The 20,318-nt window shown below is 31.2% G+C and overlaps 1 pseudogene; it reads right to left on the bottom strand.

Moving 5' to 3' along the window:
• Positions 1 to 2,056: 2,056 nt before the first annotated feature.
• Positions 2,057 to 3,881, bottom strand: LOC122850471 (annotated as a pseudogene).
• Positions 3,882 to 20,318: the final 16,437 nt, after the last annotated feature.

The raw sequence follows: 20,318 nt of genomic DNA, 5'->3' as shown, positions 1-20,318 counted from the left end.
GTATCGCGCGCGCATAAAGTCTTCCATTTTTGTGGCAAGAAGGCGACGTTTTGATTGGTCGATTCACAACGGCCAAACCAGGCTGCGCACTGCCATACCTGTAGTATTTCTACCATGGACGTGGAACGCCATTTCTTTTTCTCTTCTCGTTTTACAAATAAATATTCGAATTTTCCATTTATTGATTGATTTACAATCGATGAAATGTCGTTATATTCCTCACAACCTTGTTCCCATGATATACCATGATGATTCATTTCACATTTTGATACCGTTTCTTGATAAGTTTCACTCAAATGCGATCTATCACAAGGTGGTTAAAATATTTTAGATATTAGAGTCAATCTCGAACTTAATGGTTGAATGGCTAGTTCTTTCAGCACATAACCCTTGCTCTTCTTGAAATCCTTGGAAGTCGATAAATGGAGACATTTTATTTTATTTTATCTTTCAACTCAAATTCATTGTATACCTTTTTCACTGAAGGCTTCGGAGCTAACTAAAGATATTTTTCGAGGCTTGATTTTCAACAAATTTCTTCCCCTCTTTAACTCACTACTCCCACTTTATTTTTTCTAATATTATTTCTATTTTACAGCAAAAACTAGAAACAAAATTATATATTTTTTTTAGCAGTCTTAATGACAGATTGTAAAACATCTAATTGCTCTTTTATTTTAACATTTTCCGCCATCAAAATTCCAATTATATCGCCCAATTTTTCATAATTCAATTCAACACTTTTTTTCATTTCATTGAATAATTTTAAAGTTACCTTCTTATCTTGAGGTGCTGCAACATTGCATATTCGCCGGTTGCCAATATCGAAATTATTATGTTCATCTAAATTGGAGCGAGTTCTAGGAGGCCCTGATCTAGATCTATCAGCAGCCCTAACCAAATAACGATCAAACAAATCAACGCTCATTTTATAACTGGCTTAGAACTTAAAAATCGGTTGGTTATATAATAAAAAAGAAAAAAATTTGATAAATAAATAAAAAACAATTATTATAAATAAATTTTTCCATTTACAACAAATTTTCGCAGTATTTCTGTATCTTCCCAGTATCACTTACCTTCTACTTTCAACATCCAATAAGATTGAGCCGTGGTCTTGGGGATAGCGCGCTCGATTTTAAATCTCCTTCGAAACACTTTTTTTTTCACAAATTAAAAAAAAAAAAATAATAAAAATTGCCGCTCCGAAATTTGAAAAGACTCTCCACTCATATACCCCTCTCTTATTCCCCTCTCTTATTCTCTTCTCTTTCTTTCTACCTCAAATTTATTTAAATACCACCCACCCATCCCAACCACAATCTCGCGGTTTTCCGTGGTCCAGAACTCTTATAACCCCCCTACTAAATTCATCAAAATTAAAACGAAATTATTTATTATAGCTTTTTTTGAATGCATTCAGTCATTTTTTGAGATTTTTTTAGAATAAATTATGAATCAACTGCAAACTAATTTTCATGTACTAATCAAAGTTATACAAAAATATTGTTAAATCAATTGTTCTTAATATTTAGTTATGACAGATTGTTTATGAATATATTATACTGTAAAAAAAACTCAGAAGATGTTATCTTCAAAGTATTTTCTAACACACGAATTGATAACAAATTGTAGTAATATTAACGTTTTGAGAATGCAGTTGATACATTGGTATATCAAAGTTGTAAACAGCAGGGTAAAGATTAACCATTGAAAAAAGTTGTTAAGAGTACAGACCATATTCATGATCATTCTAATCACAATCACGAATATCATTGACATGCTCATGATGATGATGATGACAATCATCACATTCATTATTAAAATATATTCTTAGTTTTTGTTAATTTTTTCTTTTTAATTGAACCTAATGTTCTGAAAATGATTAATCAAATTTTGATAAACAATAAAAATAAAATAAAATAAATAATAATAGTAATTTGTAATTATGATTTAATTTTAATTGTCTAATGAAAAGATAAATCAAAATTATGAAAAAAAGGATTATAAGTTTATTTATTCACATCATTTATTCTTTACCTTTCATTGAAAATATTTATGTATTAATTGCTGAAAATTCATCAGATTCAAGTCTAAGTGTTTTTAACAAATACCATAGTTTTGTATGAATTAGAATAACAGTATGCTTTGTTTCATCACGAATTGATTTTAATAAGAATGACCGAAATCCAGATGATTTGTGTATTTGGAATATATCCATAATGTGATATGTAAATGGAGAGTATCCTGATTGAAAGAAAAAACCGCAAATAATTAATCATATTAATTAAATAAAACAAACAAATAAATAAATAATACTTACACTTGACTGTCTGGAATAGCTGTAACATCTTTGATTGCCATGGGAAATAATTCATCAATGCTATTAATTGCAATTGGAAAATTATCTCTTCTCATAATAACAACATGATCAATATAATATCCAAATGAATGAATAAACGCCAGTAACACCTTCCAATGCTGATTTGAGTGTTCCACTACTTCTACCACATCGATCTACCTGTCTCAATAGTTACACCAGTTGGTAATTTACTTTTGTATTGTGGATAATTCATTTAAACAATTTCATATAAAAAAAAGGCTTTTTTTAAATTTCTTTAATCAGCTCAATTAATGCTGAATACTTTATCTAAAAGTTTTGGGTAATGATATTTTAATATTATAAAACTAATAGCAAGTTTTAATGCTGATAAAGGTCGATCATTAAGCATTTCTTCTCCAAATAAATAATCTTTAATTGTATCCCAAAATACTGGTTTATAATCAGCTACTGCTAATGCACTTATTATTGTTTCACCTTTATAATGATTTGCATTTTTAACAATGTTATATCTTCATAACATTTTGATGCAATGTAATCCAATAATGGTAAACTACCATAAGATATTTGTGATAAATTGTTTGAAACCTCACCTGCTATAGTAAATCCCATGTCTCTGGATATTATAGATGTAACAGAATCCTCCATTAAATTTTTATAATAAAAGAATTGACGTAAATTTTTGACTAATTGTTTTTTTAAAAGTTTATGTACAATTGCTGAAATTTTAGTTGGCTGTAATATGTCAACAGAATTACTCAATATATAAAAAGCGTTTGAAATAATTAGTTCAGATTTTTGAAGAGGTGAATCCAAAAATATAAATGACAATTTTACAGCCATTTTAGGAGTTATATTCGAGACATCAGTTTTATTAAGTGCCCTGATGATTTTTGGTATTGCATCAATATATGCTGTTGATGATTTTATTGACCGATAAGCGAATTAAAATTTTCCATATCCAATTTTGTTTGAACATGTGTAACAAAGCCAAATGGTAAAGCAATAATAAGTGCCTCGACGAGTGGTGTTTTTTGACATGTTTTTCACAAAAAATCGAGGAATATTATTTGTTCAAGTGATAAAGTATTGATTATTCCACGTATCATTTGTAATAACTGTTGTTGTTGGAATTCCAAAATAATTCAAACATTTTAATGCTGTTATTGCTTTTCCATCAATCAATTGTCTAATGTCTCTTTTTAACACTTCACACAATAATGAAAATTCTTTTCTTTAACTTATCAAATTTTCATCTCCTTCCGTTTTATTAATTGTAAATAAAGTTTCTAATATTTTCACAGCTTTAGAACCATCTATTTCCATGTCTTCAGTTTGGATTAGATGAAAAATATCAGTGTTATTTTGTTAATCATTCAATAATCTTGATATTTTTAGATTTTTTTTTAAAGATGATGATGATCGTGTTTTACTCATATAATATTAAACAGGTTCACCTTGAACAATACATTCAAATAATATGAAAAATTTAACAAAAAGAAATTACATGAATTTTATACTGACGTTTTTCATTTATCATGTTGAGTTTAGATGATGTATGATATGACCTAACTAACATACTTCCACTTATTCGAAAAACTATTGTTGACAAATTTCGTAATGTCGATGACAGTTTTATTAAATTTGAATATATTTAGCCATTTTTTATCCTATAAACAATAAATAAAACTTGAATAAATTTAAAATGACAAAATTAGTTTAGTTAACCTCAATTATTCTCATAGGTAATTGAAAACATGAAGATATCTATAGCTTAAAAGTTATAAATTAAAAAATAATCACATTTACGAAATTATTATTTGAATGATTGATTTATAAAGAAAAAAATGATATCATGGTGATTTTTCTAAAGAAAGTATTAATAATTATTACATTAATTGATAACAATAATAGAACTCACGTGTGCAGTTACTGTTGTTATTTTTCAATGGTTTCATAAATTATTAAAATACTTTCATAGATTGTCAGTATACAAAAGTTAACATTAAAATTTATTAATTAATGTTCTTTATTAATTTAAATAATACTTATTTCTATTTGTATTGATGAATAATAGTTAATAATTAATAACAAAGAATATCAAACTAAAAATTCATGCTACTAGATATGTAGCACCTTGGCAGGGTTCCATACAAGGATGGGCGTATTGTAAGTTTTTGAGTTGTTTACAATTATCCGTAGATAAAACGTTCAAAACGTATAAAACAGGATAAAACGGATAAATCCCACGTGATCTCTCAGAAGCTTAAATTGTTACCACATAATTTTCTCTAGCTACATCAATTCCTTAGCTTCATCCTTTCCTTAGCTACTGCTTTTCCTTGGTATTTATTTATTTGACAAATAAAATTAATACAATGTATTTTAATGAATCAAAATACCAAAGAAAAGCAGTAGCTAAGGAAAGGATGAAGCTAAGGAATTGATGTAGCTAGAAAAAATTATGTGGTAAGGAACATTAATTTCTTAGCTACTGCTTGTTCTTAATGATTTAATTTGATTGAATGAATTGCATGTACTTTATTGCTCAAATAAACAGAATACTAAGGATAAGATCGTGTATCATAAAACAAAAAAAAACAATAATAAAAATACAAAAAATTATATTTATAATAAAAATAAAATAATTACACAAAAACGTAACAATTACAAACGGCCAGAAAATAACCAATCAGACATCATACAACGATTAAATACAAGTGATAATGAGTTAAGTGATATATCTGACGATGATTACGTTCCACCAAGTAAAAAAAAAACAACGAAGAAATCAGTTCTGGATGAAGATGTTTGTTCAATGCTTGACCGTTTTAAAATAAGCAAAAGAAATGCGACACATATTGTGGGGTCAATATGTAAATCAATTGGCTCAACAAATGATACGTGGTCTAGCTCATCTATCTTGAGAAAACGAAACCAAGTACGACGAAAAATTTCAGATGAAATAAAAGCTTCTTTTAAACCGGAAGTAAAATTAATCGTACACTGGGATGGAAAAATGATAGATTCAAGTTTAAAAAAAAAAGTTGAACGACTTGCTTTTTAGTGTCTGGTAAAGGAATTTTTAAACTGTTGGCAGTTCCTGAAATTTCATCTGTTACTGGCGAATGTCAACCAAATGCTGTATATGAAACACTCAAAGAGTGGAACATATTAAGTCAAATAACATCTATGAGTTTTCATACGACTGCTAGCAATACTGGTAAAATAAACGGTGCTTGTATTAGTTTACAAAGAAAAATGGAAACAAAATTATATCATCTTGCGTGTCGATATCATGTCCTTGAACTCATTCCTGGAGCAGTGTTTGATTCTCTTTTCGGCCCTAGTTCTGGACCAAACATTAAATTGTTCCAGAAATTCAGTAATTCTTGGGATACGTTAGATCGTGATAATTATCATAATGCTTTACAAGATAAAACAATTTCAGCTCTCATACTACCAGTAAGAGATGATTTAATTGTCTTTATCAAACAACTTCCAACTTCGCAGTGACTATAAAGAATTATTGCAACTAGCTTTACTATTTTTAGGTGAAACCAATAATGAAAAAAAAATAAAAATTTTCTCTCCTGGAGTGTATCACCGTGCTAGGTGGATGGCCAAATTGATATATTGCTTGAAAATATATATTTTTAGAGATCAACTACAACTCAGAGCACATGAACTCAATGGACTTCAACAATTTAATGTCTTTATTGTTCGGGTTCATTTGAAAAATTGGTATACGTGTCAAAACTCAATTTTAGCACCACTGAACGATCTCCAAACTGCTTAATTATTTAATTCAGTTCGAAAATATCAATAAAAAAGTAGGAGAAACAGCGTTTAAAAAATTATCAGGACAATTATGGTACTTAAGTGAATGGTTATCTAGATTATCAATGTTTGACTCTCGTGTTTCACTTGCAGAAAAAAGAAAAATAGTCTCAGCTTTGAATCGTGATAGTACAGTTGACCCTCTTAATAGAGTTCAAGTAAAGAAAGAAACAATACCAGTAAAAGAATTATCTGACTTTGTCAGCAATAGAAGCCTGGTAATCTTTTTGTCAAATAAAATCTCTCTTGAATTTTTAAAAAAAGATCCTGGTACGTGGACTGATGATTTGGAATTTATAAAAGCTCAAAACAGTGTTCAAAGCTGGATGGTTGTCAATGATTTAGATGAAAGACGTGTGGCTCTTGCTCAAGAATTCAACACGATTTTAACCAAAGAAGATAAACAAAAACAACAATTGTTGCAAGTTGTCGAATTACATAGAAAAATGATTCCACGTGCAACAAAAGCTCTTATAAAAAAACAAACTTGGTAAAATTCTAGTTCTATCATTTAATATTATCTATAGTATATTTTTGTATCTGTCAAACTTTTTTTTTTTAAATAATCTCGACATAATTACAATGAATAAAATTATTCATATTCCTTTATATAAATCAAATAAATCTATTAATAACGAACAATTTTTGTATTGACAACTTTTTTATAAATTTAAAATTTATGTATGAAAAAAATTAAAAACAGTAAAAAAGTCATTTTTCACATTCAAGGGATGATCGCAACTCCTGAATATGATCAAAAAAATTTGCAAAAATTACAGTAATTCAATTTTATCCCCAGTAAAAACTGTAACCGATTTTCTGACCTGCACGGCGAGAACTATCGGCCAAGGTTAGCAACGAGGATTTTTCACCATCCTCCTCGAAATCACCGGGGGGGGGGGGCCATGTTGGTTATCTCGGAAGCCAACAACCGTGGGAGTCACGAGAACTAATTCGGGAGCCTAACTCAGTCTTAGAAATGGTAGAGGGGCGCGGTCCACCTGATTGGATTATGAAATACGTAACCAAACCTGAGGGAACTATCGTGAACCAAGCATAGTGTATTCCATACGCCTATATTACATTGCGACTATACTATAGTAAAACACCTATGTCACAAGTATCGTAAGTGTGGGAGCAAATAGTCTGCATGTGAGATATGTATTTTGTATAGGGAACCATACAGCGATCCATCCGTGACCAGGTCTTACACATACGTTGCCATTGCAATAATAATATATCTCAATATTATTATTATTATTATTATTTACAGCGATCCATTCGTGAACTCACACATACACATTTATGTGCGATGAATATAATAATTATTATTATTATAATAAGAGAACCATATAGCGTGATCATTAGTATTAGTCCGTCATTGGAAATTCGGACAGAGTTTCACCAGGACTTAACATCTGATACCTAGGGAACCTTTACGAGAGATCCAAACGATGTCAAGAGAACCAGTAGTGAACCAAGAGAGCCAGTCAAGAGAAGAGAAGTGATCAGTTCAAGAGCCAGACAAGTTGTGTCGTCTCACGACGACGTTCAGTGCTTAGCTGCTGTGAGCTTTAACCCCACTCAGTAGCACTCTCCTACCTATCGCCCCCGGACATGCGCAGCACGCTTTCCTAGCCCGCAGTTCGATAGGTTTACGATCGGGCTTCGTACGCAGCCTTCGGTGAGTTCGTCTCTTCGACGGAGGAGTGGAGCCATCGCCGCAATAAGGTTTGGTGTATCAAGACATCTTATAAACATCGAATAGGCGCCCCATTGATGTCATATATAATAGTCTTGACCCTACACAGAGCCTTGCACTAGTGATCCTTTATTTATTAATAACCAACTCCCATTGGTTATTAATACGTAAACGTTAACAAATACATAATCCATGTCTATTCTGATGATTATTTATTTCGAGAACCCACGAAATAATAAATTTCGTTACAAAACATACTCGAAAACAAAAAAATATAACCAAAAAATTTGGTTGCTGTTGCTGTATCGAAACTCAAAAGTCATTCTTCTTGCTTATGACCCATACAATAAGTTGAAAAAAGGTGAATTTTTTGTTTTGTATTGGTCTCTAGAACAAATATATTCATATCTACAATTTTTTAGTGATTCACAACGTAGTATCAGTGTTAATGCTACTGGAATGTTGCCAAAGATTGTTGCCATACGTGGTGACGATGAAGTGAAAAGTTTAATTATGTTATTTCCAGGGATATGCACTCAGGGCAAGACTCTTCTTATCTTTCAGATGTTTTTACAAGACAAGATGCCAATATAATTCAGTTTGCTTTTCGAGAATCGATAAGAGGCGGAGCTCTATCTCCTGATCAATTCGTCATTGATAGCTCTTATGCTATTATAAATGGTTTAATATGCATTTCATGAAAAACCACTCGACGGCTATTCATCAACTTGCTTTAAGCAAAGAATATGATGATGATGATGATGATGATGATGATGACGATTCACACTGTTCTTTAAACATCTTTGCCTCAGAAGCCAACATACCAAAAATGCCAAAAGTTGAAATCCCAGATATTGTTGAATTATCATCTGATAACGAGTCTGACCCTGATGAACAAAACGATTTATTTTACGATTATCTGAATATGAAAATTATATTACATTCAACCAAAATGTTTTGTCTAATAAGCTGCCAATTTTTGATTTCAGCAAATATTTTTCGAAAAAAGGCATATGTACGGATGTCTCACGAATGAGAGCTAATTTACTACTAAAATTAATACAACCTGAAAGAGGCCTACTTGATTGTAACATGAACTTGGCTAATGTAGTATATGAAATCATGGGAGATGTTCTAAAGCCAATTGAAAAATCTCAAACATGAAAATTAACAGTGATTCCAATTTAATTTACAACCGTTATATCCAGAGGGTATTAAATTTCTTCAGCTATTAAAAATCGATTAATATCTATCTGGATGACACCAAGAGAGTATGTGCTAATTGCTATAATAAAATTGAACGTAGTGTCGAATGGGAATGGTAATTATACTTTGAAGTTAGAATTTCAATTAAGTAAAAAGACAGAACAGAATGATAGACGAATGTCACTTGCAGAAATACCAACGAATGTGGTGGTTAATGAACGACAGTATCGCCTTGTAATAGCCTCTAGTTTTCAAAATATGATAAATGTAAATCAATACAAATGCTTCGTAAAAATACTTTTAGGCGAGTAGCAAATACGAGACAGTGGCATAATAACAAAACCACAGGGAATGTCTAAAAAAGATAGTCAACGAAAATATAAATACACAGTTTATTTTATATACGAATTTGAATTAACGATATCAAGTCAATCTGGAATATGACCTGTTTTTGATTCTATATAAGAAGATAGTGAAAACAGTTTAACAATTTTATTTTCATTATTATTATTTATTCGATATTATAACCATTATCATAATAATTCATTACATTTATTATTATTGAATGTAATGAAATCTATGTTGAAATCTTATTAATTGTCGATAATTTATTAATTTGAAAATATAACTTTAATTGTTAATAACTTAATTAATTGCATATAATTTCTTCAAAAGAGAAAAAAAAAAACAAAACAAAAAACAAATTGTGACACTGACATAAAAACAACAACATAGCCATCTTGAATTCATAATTAGCTTATAGAACTGTAGCTGGCACATATTCGTTATACATGGAATCTCATTAAGCAATACATTTATTACGTTCAAACATAAAAATTTCTTAACAATGTATGAACAGTAAATAATGTATATTAAAAAAAAATATTTGATTATCGAGCTGATCAACGCTAGTTGATAATTAGAAAGGTCAAGATGATGATGATCAAGATGGAGTTTTTAAACAAATAAATGGATCTCTACTCAAACCAAAAGAAAAATTACGTAAAAAAAAACATGATGACAACGATTCAAACTGGTCAATGCAAGATGACAACGTAGTTTTAAAGCCTATACGTGGTACGTTTGTTATTCCAAAAGAAGTCTGGTATAACTTTAAAACAGAACTTAAATAATATAAGATTAGAAAATTTGCTATTTGGTAATTTGATTCCTCGATGGACTGATTTGTTATACGAGTATTTATGGTCCAAGTTTAAATTGCCATGTGCATTCGTTTTTAAACGAGCACGAATAAATTTAACAGAATCCTATCATCATTTAACAATAAAAGAAAAATGTCATGAATGCGATACTGAAATACATATACATGGAAATGAAGGAGAACATGGAGGATTAAAATACTTGTTTTCTACTTCTTATGCGTTAAACGTTGATCACAAAAAAAAAGAGAACTAAAATGTATCAGAAGAAAGAATGTTGCTGCTAATTTAGAAGAAAAGTCTGCTTATAATTATAATATCTGCGACGAGAAGCAGCTTATAATAATTGTTATATTTTAATATTATTTTAAAGGATTGGTTGAGAAATAGTTAAGGCGTCGAGTAGATTTTGATAATCACACTTTATATTGTTGTCATTTATTTGATGACATTGTTCTTGAAACTATCTGTACACTTAATTTAACTTAGTTCATAATAATCACAACACTAAATAACCTGGTACACTATAATGTCTTCTTGAGCCAATTATATTAATTGACATCAATCGTAGACCGGCTTGATGTGTCGTAATTTAAATGACTAATAACAATTGAACTACTTACTGATATTTTTGACTTCACTGCTCTTTTGGTATGAAAAGATGTTCTGAATACTATTCTTAATAATTAAGTGCTTGAGATTGTTTAAATAACTCATTGTCAACAAACTAAACCTGCTCAAAAAAATGCTAAGAATCAGTCATGTGCTCCGACTAAGCCTATGTGAACTGTGTCGTTTTACAATTTTTTTCGTCACGTGTGTATTTTCATGTATGTGTGAGTTGGTTGCTATACAACATGCTATGGTTGCTATCCGCTTTGTCCGTGGTGCTCTATTCTTCTTGCTTATGAATCCTAACGATGTCTTTTCTGGGGTTAGAACCAGCTGTTTTACACAACCCAGTAGTACTACGAAAAGCTCTTCAACAATTTAAAGATCGGAAACTAAAAGTTGGTTCAGTAAAAGATATAGCAACATCTGTATCACAATTAAAAAGTCACCCTTCATGTGTTTGATCAATACATCAAGTAGGAAAAGACAAATTTTTCGTTCTTCATTGGTCACAAGCACAAATTTATCTGTATAAATGTTATTCAATGGAAAATTCATTCAGCACCATAAGCACAGATGCAACTGGGAAAATACCTCAATCAGTCAGAAGTGATGATGGAATAAGAAGTCATATATACTTATACTAATCAGTTTGTACATATTTGGGTCAGACTCCTGCAATATTCCAAATGTTTTCGACAAAACAGGATACAAATATTATTCAATCTGTATTAAACAAATGGCTGAGGAGTGGTGCTAAGGTGCCTGATGAAGTGGTCGTAGTGAGATCGTGAGCCATAAATGGTTTAACAATTTCTTTCAATGATAAATCATTCACTAATTACTTATTAACATGTTATGATTAAGCAATATGATATAGCAAATAATTAAGCAAAAAATATAAGATGTGTATCATTAGAATTGATATAGCTTTTCTCATCAAATCCATTTGTAGTTGGTCATGTATACAAAATACTGATGCTGCAACAAAAGATTTTTTTGTTCGGTCTATTGCTTTTCTTAAAAGAACAAGAAACCTGAAAGATTTTGAAAATCTTCTAACGATAATTTTAATTGAAGCATGTAGCCAAAAAGAGAAAATAAATGACAAATCAAATGCGCGCTGGAATGCCAGTGCTCATTTTATAAATTTAATAAAGAACGTTCTTTATGAATCTTTTTCCTAAAGAGACTAAGAAGTATTTGCTGAATGAGAAAATGATGATGATGTTGGTCAAATTGAGGAAAGCTTTTCTACTAAACAATTTTCACCAAAAACAAATAAGAAAGTTTCAATGAATATAGTTGGTGGTGATACAAAAAAGCCCTACTTTTGTACTGCATTTTCAACAAGCCTTTTGAAACTGGCTAACCATTTTTTGCCTTGGACAACGATCATGCCTGAGACGTATGTTCGTCATGGTTCGATGAAGAAATCACCAATTTCAAATCTACTATCATGAGCAAAAAGTAAGACGTATCTCAATACATACAAAAATAATGTTTTTGAAGGTAAATCATCCGTGAGAGTGAACAAATTAAATATCATTCATTGATAGTCAGTTAAAGGCTCTCTAAATCTCCTTGCTCATCAAGGAAATTTACCAAAAATGCCTTGAACTGATTTAGATAAAATATTATATGAACAATTATTATATGATACCAATGAAGAAGATTATGATGATTCACCAATTCTTTCGGAAAAAAAATTTTTAAAGGATTTGAAAATTATTGAATCTTCTACACCAATAAAAAAGATAATGATAAATAAATGATGAAGATAAATCTAGACTACAAATTAATTTATTTGGTTACATCTTTCCCTCAGATACAATAGCAATTGATTTGAATAATTATGGCTCATGTATTACGTAGTCGAATTTTATTCCTCAGCAATATTTTCTATAATAAATTGAAATTATTGTATCAAATGGCTAAGGAAGTAATTTAGACTACGAATTAATAGTAGGGTACTTATAAGAGTTCTGGAAAACTCAAGATTGTAAATGAAATGGGTGGGTGGTATTTAAATGAATTTTTGGGGAGGAAGGAAGAAGAGGAAATAAAAGGGGGGAATATTTTCAAATTTCGAAGCGGCCATTTTTTTTTTTTCTAAATTTACGAAAAAAAAAAAAAAAGTGTTTCGAAGGAGATTTGAACTCTCAAACTTCGGATTGTAAATCAAGCGCGCTATTCCCAAGAACACGGCTCTATCCTAATAGATATTGGGAGTAGAAGGTGAGTGATACTGAAAAATTGAAAAAATTCGTTGCAAAATAAAAAAATTTATCGATAATAATTGGTTTTATTTCTTTACACAACTTTTTTATTTTTTTATTTTACAAGCAACTGATTTTTGAGTTTTTAAGTCAGTTATAAAAAAGCGGTTAATTTGTTTGATCGTTATTTGGTTGAGGCTGCTGATAGATCGAGATTAGGGCCTTTCGGGATTAGTTTTAATTGAGATGAACGTAACAATTTCAATATTGGCAACCGGCGACACCTGAGAATGAAAAGGATGTTGTAACTCTAAAATCATTGAATAAAATAAAAAAAAGTGTTGAATTGAATAATGAAAAACAAAGTAAGATGATCAGAAATTTAGAAATATTGATTTTTATTATTATTCGTTTATTTATCAATACTAACATTAGACTGTAAGCTTACATCATCATTCAGTTTTTTTACTTGAATAACAATTCCACATGAAGTCACAAAAATAGTTCTCGTCAAATGTATTCAAAGATAAAATAAAGAGTAATTGAAAAAATAAGAGTCGACAATATTATTTATGTTTCTATAAAATGATAAAAATCCCGTCTAACGTGGAGATAATGTTTTGAACGAGTATCGAGCATCGAATAATGATCCGTAACGTAAGGCAAGCACGCGTGGTCATTGCAGGTCCATTGTCTCAATCATAAATCGCTATTTATTTTTGCTTACTTTGCACTTATTTATTTTTCTCTTCAAGAACAATGCATCCTTCTTCTCATTTATTGAATATACATATATTTTATGTTGATTGCACGGTAAATTATTCATCTTTCCATAGTTAGTGGTCAGTTGATTTCGCGACAACGACTTGAATAAGAAAGTTGGAAATGTATTCTACCGGAAGGTGTAAGAAGCTTGTTGACATCCTGAGTGCAGGTTTTACATCTGCAAATACAATTGAGATAGCATCAATAGATTAAATGGGGTAACGCAAATATAAATTAATCGAATAAATTCACCAAAAATTCAGCTGATTAGTTACACAAGAATTGAAAAGTAACAAGTGGAAAGAAAAAGAAATTTGCATTATGGTATGAGCACAAAAACACGATAATGAAGTGGCATCAGGTTATAGAGTAAAATGGAATGACTTAAAAAATATTTTTAAACGCAATATTGTGATTGGAAGTGCGATTAATCTGTATTATATAAGAATGGAAGATTTTTTTGAAAGATTCTAAAACTGTTGTCAGCAAAAAACTAAAAACTAAAAACAAAAAAAATTAGTCTCATAGTCAATTCATGTTTACATTGTGAATATAAGGTTTTTAAAGATGATACAGAAGTGAGAGAAATTAAATCTTTTATTACTAAAAATTCAGTTATACTTCTAACAACCAATCTTTACTGTATGCAGATATCAACCATTGCGTGGTGGTGCTTCCACGTTTGTTGAAATGCCTGATGATAATCAAAAAGAGAGCAGTTTTTAATATAAAAAATAGAGATAATTGTCGTTTTTTGTGGTGTGTGATTTCAGCTTTGCATTCTGCACAAATACATACAAATCGTGTTGCATCGTATCTACATTTTAGTACAATATTATCATATGATAGAATATCTTTTCCAATGAAGCTGCGAGACACACTAAAATTTGAAAAACTGAGTCATTCGAAAATCAAAGTCCACGCAACTTTTCAAATATCCTTAAAAAAAGTATAATTGCTCCTATATCTTGAAGTGATAATATTAGTGATAACGAAACGATTCATCTGTCGGCGGTCGATAAAACCAAAAATAATAATAAAAAAAAAATGTTACCAATACGGATACGGCTCACATTTTTTAATAGAAGAACTTTGCAAGGCATTTGATTGTCGCATACACATACTACCAATAAATAGAGGAAAATATATTTAATTTACAAAAAAGGGGGTAATACTGTTGTAAATTTAAGATTCATTGACTCATTTAGATTTATGTCTAGTAGTATTGATAGATTATTATCTGATTTGAGCAATGATCAAAAAATTATATCCCGCAGTGAATGCAATAGTGAATATTTTCAATTATTGTGTAGAAAAGGTGTAATTCCATACGAATATATTAACTCGTGAGAAAAACTAGCTGAAACAACTCTTCCATCAAAGAAAAAATCTTTCTTGAAATTAAATAATGCTGACAATGAACATGCCAAAAATATATGGGAAAAATTTGAAATAAAGACATTAGGCGATTATTAAGATTTATATTTGAAAACTAATGTGCTTTTGTTAGCTGATATTAATATTCAAATTTCCATAAGGATATGATTGTGAAGTTATAAACAGCTTAACATCACGCGAGTAACAATGATCAAAAACTCTTGAATTGTTTGTTACAGAGTTTTTTCGTCTTGTTTGGAAGCCTGAAATTATGTATCTTGGTTTTTCCAATTGTGTTGATGTTTTCACACTTTAATTTTGCCTTGTTGTTGCAGGTAATAGTGAATACTGGTACAATTTCCATGTACGAAAACTGATTGGATGGATCCTCGGCAATGTAATTTGAAAGTTTATTTTTCTGCTTATAAGACACTTTGATATAGGGAACAGTCTATTTAACCTTTTGAAGGTTAATTTGTATTTTTATTCTACTTCTTCCTTCCGTAGGTTGGTTTTGTAGACATGCATTCACATCACTATTTTCTCTTATTAGGATTAGTTCATGTTTTGCATTCATAACTATTATATTATAATCTCCAGCAGATCCTAGCAGCAGGCTCAGTGGTATTGAAATATCATAATGATTTGGACATAATGAAACATATTTTTTCATGAGAGTCGTAAGGCCAACATTTTTGCTCTGATTAATTTTAATTGCATTTATCTTATGAAGGATTTCTTCAAACATATGTGATATTGCCGGTCGTCCTAATGAAGTCGTTTTTGGCGCAGATTTTCCATCAATTGTATGAAATTGTCCAGTAATATGTAGTGAACTTTTACTTGGTAGTACACATAAATTTTGATGTTGAATTCCAATCCGGATTCTATCGTTGTTATCAAATGTTGATGAGTATGTAACTCACAATGGGCAATTGGTTAGTGGAAAATGATTGGATCTTGTATACTCAAACTTTCATCTATAAATATAATACAAAAAAAGCAACAAAACGATACTTTTATTTCTTTTGATGTTGTTAAAATGAATTGAGACCAAAACTCTTGAGAAACTGAATACTCTGATGTGTTATCGCTTTGCTTCCTTGCTTTTGACTGATTTTTCTTGGCATAATGTCTCGCAATTATAGCTTTACCTAATTATTTTATTTTATACGAGAATTCGTTTTGTAAAGCCCAACAATCTTCCAATAGAGTCTTTTGATGTAAAATACGTCTGTCACATTTTATGGCACTATGTAGTTCATTGTTATTAGGTTGAATACTAAAAGTAACAGTACTATGAACTAATGCTTTTTAATATAACTTTAATATCCTCAATTCCAAGAGGTTAGTAGTACAATCACATTTTGATAGAGTGTACGCAATGCCTTAACTCAAAACACGATCAGCAAAAGGTATGCACCACATGCACACTACAATCAGTGAGACTCTTCAAGCGTTTAGTTCAGCAAAAGTAGAAGATCTTACTGACTGTATGATGGTAGTTCATTGTAGGAAATTATTGGACACAGATACAAGTGAGCATTGGGAGAATTATCTCAATAATACACAACAGCTACCAAAACTTAGTCAATTCTTAGAATTTTTATCAACAAGAGCACGTGTATTAGAAGGTATTGAAGGTATAGAAGGAACAAAGTCCTCTGGCCAAAATGCTAAATCTAGTTCATCATCAACTACAATTAAGTCCACACAACGAAGAACAAAAGGACTCTCTGCCACTCAACGTACTGACACTGATAACAATGCTCGACAGAGTCCAACAACTTGGATTTGCGATGCTTGTGATAGTAGTCATCATTTGTCTAAATGTCAGACATTTCAAGATTCAAACTTGCAGAGAAGAGTACGAATTGTTAGAAATAAACAATTGTGTTACATTTGCTTGAGCAGGCATAATGCGGAAAGTTGTCGTAGCGGCTTTAAGTGTTTGTATCAAGCACCATCTAAACCCAAGTGTAACCAACGTCACCATACAATGTTACACGGTATGGACTTTCGTAAGTTTTTTGAGACCAAACCAGAACCACAACCTAGCACTTCAGAAGATAAGACTGAAGAAAAATAAAGTGTTTGTACAATTGTCGAATTAGAACACGAAAATGAACAACTTAAAACACAAGAAATGAACTAACTTAGAACACAAGAAATAAAACAACTGAGAACACACGAAATGGAGGAACTTAGTCTACAACCAACTGAGACCACACAAAAGTTAAACTTAGATCACATAAACAGTACAAACTTGCATGCACAGAGACAAAATATTTGCTTAGCCACTGCGCAAGCAATGATTACAGTAAACACACAAAGTAAGATTATTGATTGATACAGGATCTGAATTATCATTTATTAATGAAAATATTGTACACAATCTTCAACTAACAAGAACAAAATCAAGCATAGAAGTATACGGTATTGGTGGTAAATTGTCTACTAAAACCAAGGGCAAGATTGATTTAAAACTACAATCACTTTACCGAGATAAGCACTTAGAAATTTCGGCACAAATATTAACCTCAATCTTATCGATTATACCATCACAAGATTTTCAGTTTAACATTGATACACACAACCAAGTCAAGAGACTGAATTTAGCTGATAAACAATTCAACAAGGCCAGAGGTATAGACTTAATCATTGGTGCTGACTATTATGGTAATTTGATATAACCAAACATTATTGAATCAAATAACTCATCACTTATTGCACAACTTTCAATATTTGGTTGGCTAATAATTGAATCACCAACGAAAACACAATTAACAGGTGATACTAAATCAATAACATCTAGTTCATCATCAGTACAAAATAATGAAACAAACAACGCTCAATGTTTTCACAACAGATCAATAACATCTGAAGTGGAACTTGATGAGCTGTTAAAGTTGTTTTGGCTACAAGAAAAACCACCACTTGAAGTTACAACTCATCTTGGTGCCGAAGAACAAAGATGTGAAGACCACTATCAGAACACTCATTCAAGAGACACTAATGGAAGATATATAGTTAGAATTCCATTGAGAGAGTCAGCAAATTAACTTGGTCATTCATATTCGACCGCACATCGATGTCTACAGCATATAACTCGTAGACTTGAACGAGATACAAATTACAAAGCCTTGTACACAAATTTTATGGCTGAATACGAACAATTAGACCACATGAAACAAATACCAGAACACAAATCAAATAAAAAACCACATTATTACTTGCCACATCATGGTGTTTCGAGAGAACAAAGTACTACCACTAAGCTCCGTGTAGTATTTAACGGATCAAGTGAAACAAACTCAGGGAAATCGATAAAGGACATTACGTATCTAGGACAGAATTTATTGTTGAACATTGTCGACGTATTAACATGGATAGGATCATTTAAATACCTATTTTCAACTGATATCACGAAAATGTTTAGACAAATTACATGAAGATGATTGGGATCTTCAAAGAATATTATGGTTTAACGAACACAATCAAAAACAACATTATCATTTGAACACAGTAACATATGGTACACGAGCAGCACCATTCTTGGCTGTTAGAACACTACTTCAACTAGTTGAAGACGAAGGTCAGCAGTATCCACTAGCAGTACCTTCACTTCTAAAAGGACGTTATGTCGATGATATATTTGGGGTGGTGATACACCAGAACAGCTTAAAGAAGCTGTAGCTACACAACTTAGATCACTTTGCAAGGCTGGCGGTTTTCTGCTTGCAAAATGGAGCTCAACATTAACCGAAGAAAACAAAAACGAAAAACACAAAATTCATTTCGACAATTGTAACACCTGAATACTCGGAATATTTTTGTCACCAATGACTGATAAGTTCACGTTCACAACTTTAGAAAAAATTACAAATAAGGATCACAAGTGCACAAAACGCCTCATACTATCACAAATTGCTACAATATTCGATCCACTCGGCTTTGTCTCACCAGTAATAATGAAGGCAAAGATATTCATGCAAGGACTCTGGCTACTAAAACTAGGTTGGGATGACAACCTACCAAGTACCCAAACAAACAATGGTACACAATTAGAGATAAAGTGACGAATCTGACGGGAGTCTCAATTCCCAGGTGGTTCAATACGTATTAGAACACAAGTATTGAACTACATGGTTTCTCAGATGCATCACAGTTAGCAATGGCCGCAGTCATTTATCTAACAATAAACACTCCGTCTACTGGCGCCAAGACCACATTGATATGTTTAAAAACAAAAGTAGCACCTTTAAAGAAGATCACCATTCCACGCTTAGAAATTACAGGAGCATTGCTATTAGCAAAACTCGTAGACCACTTAGAAAAACAACTGCAGTTTAAGATCACGAACATACATCTGTGGACGGACTCAAGAGTAACACTCGATTGGATCAAAGCACCACCAGCTCGTTGGAAAGAATTTGTTTGTAACAGAGTCTCAAAAATTTAACAACTTACTGAACACGCACGCTGGAGACAAGTACCAGGTACACAAAACCCAGCTGATTGTGCATCAAGAGGCATACCATCAGAACAACTTGAACACAATGAATTATGGTAGAGTCGACCACCATGGTTAGTAAAACCTGAGAACACCTGGCCAAAACAATCTAATAAAACATCTAGTTCATCTTTACCAGGAGGAAGACCTGGATTAACATAATTGGGTACAAAACACGAAATCAAAGAACCATGGACACTTATTGAAAAACACTTTTCAGTCACAAAATTATTTAAGATCACAGCACTTTGTTTGAGATTTATTTCAACACTTAGAAAAAATCCAATTAAAATGCATATAGCGATAGAGCAGGCAAAAACGGTCTGGATTAAGTCCACACAGTCAGTATACTTTAGTCAAGAAATAAATACTATTTTAGACAACAAGATATTAACCAGCTCTCATCCATTTAGTAAACTAACAGCATTTATAGATGCACAAGGAATATTAAGAGTTGGTGGAAGATCAGAGAACACAGTTCTATCTTATGAAAACAAACACCAAGCAATATTACCGCGATCAGCAAGGTTAACAACGTTGTTGATTGATTATGAACACAAAAGTACACTTCATGGTGCTACAC

This window comes from Aphidius gifuensis, linkage group LG2 (genome assembly GCF_014905175.1).
Source record: "Aphidius gifuensis isolate YNYX2018 linkage group LG2, ASM1490517v1, whole genome shotgun sequence".
Classification (NCBI taxonomy): domain Eukaryota; kingdom Metazoa; phylum Arthropoda; class Insecta; order Hymenoptera; family Braconidae; genus Aphidius; species Aphidius gifuensis.
The sequence above is the reverse complement of the archived record's forward strand: the minus strand, read 5'-3'. Positions and strand labels throughout refer to the sequence as shown.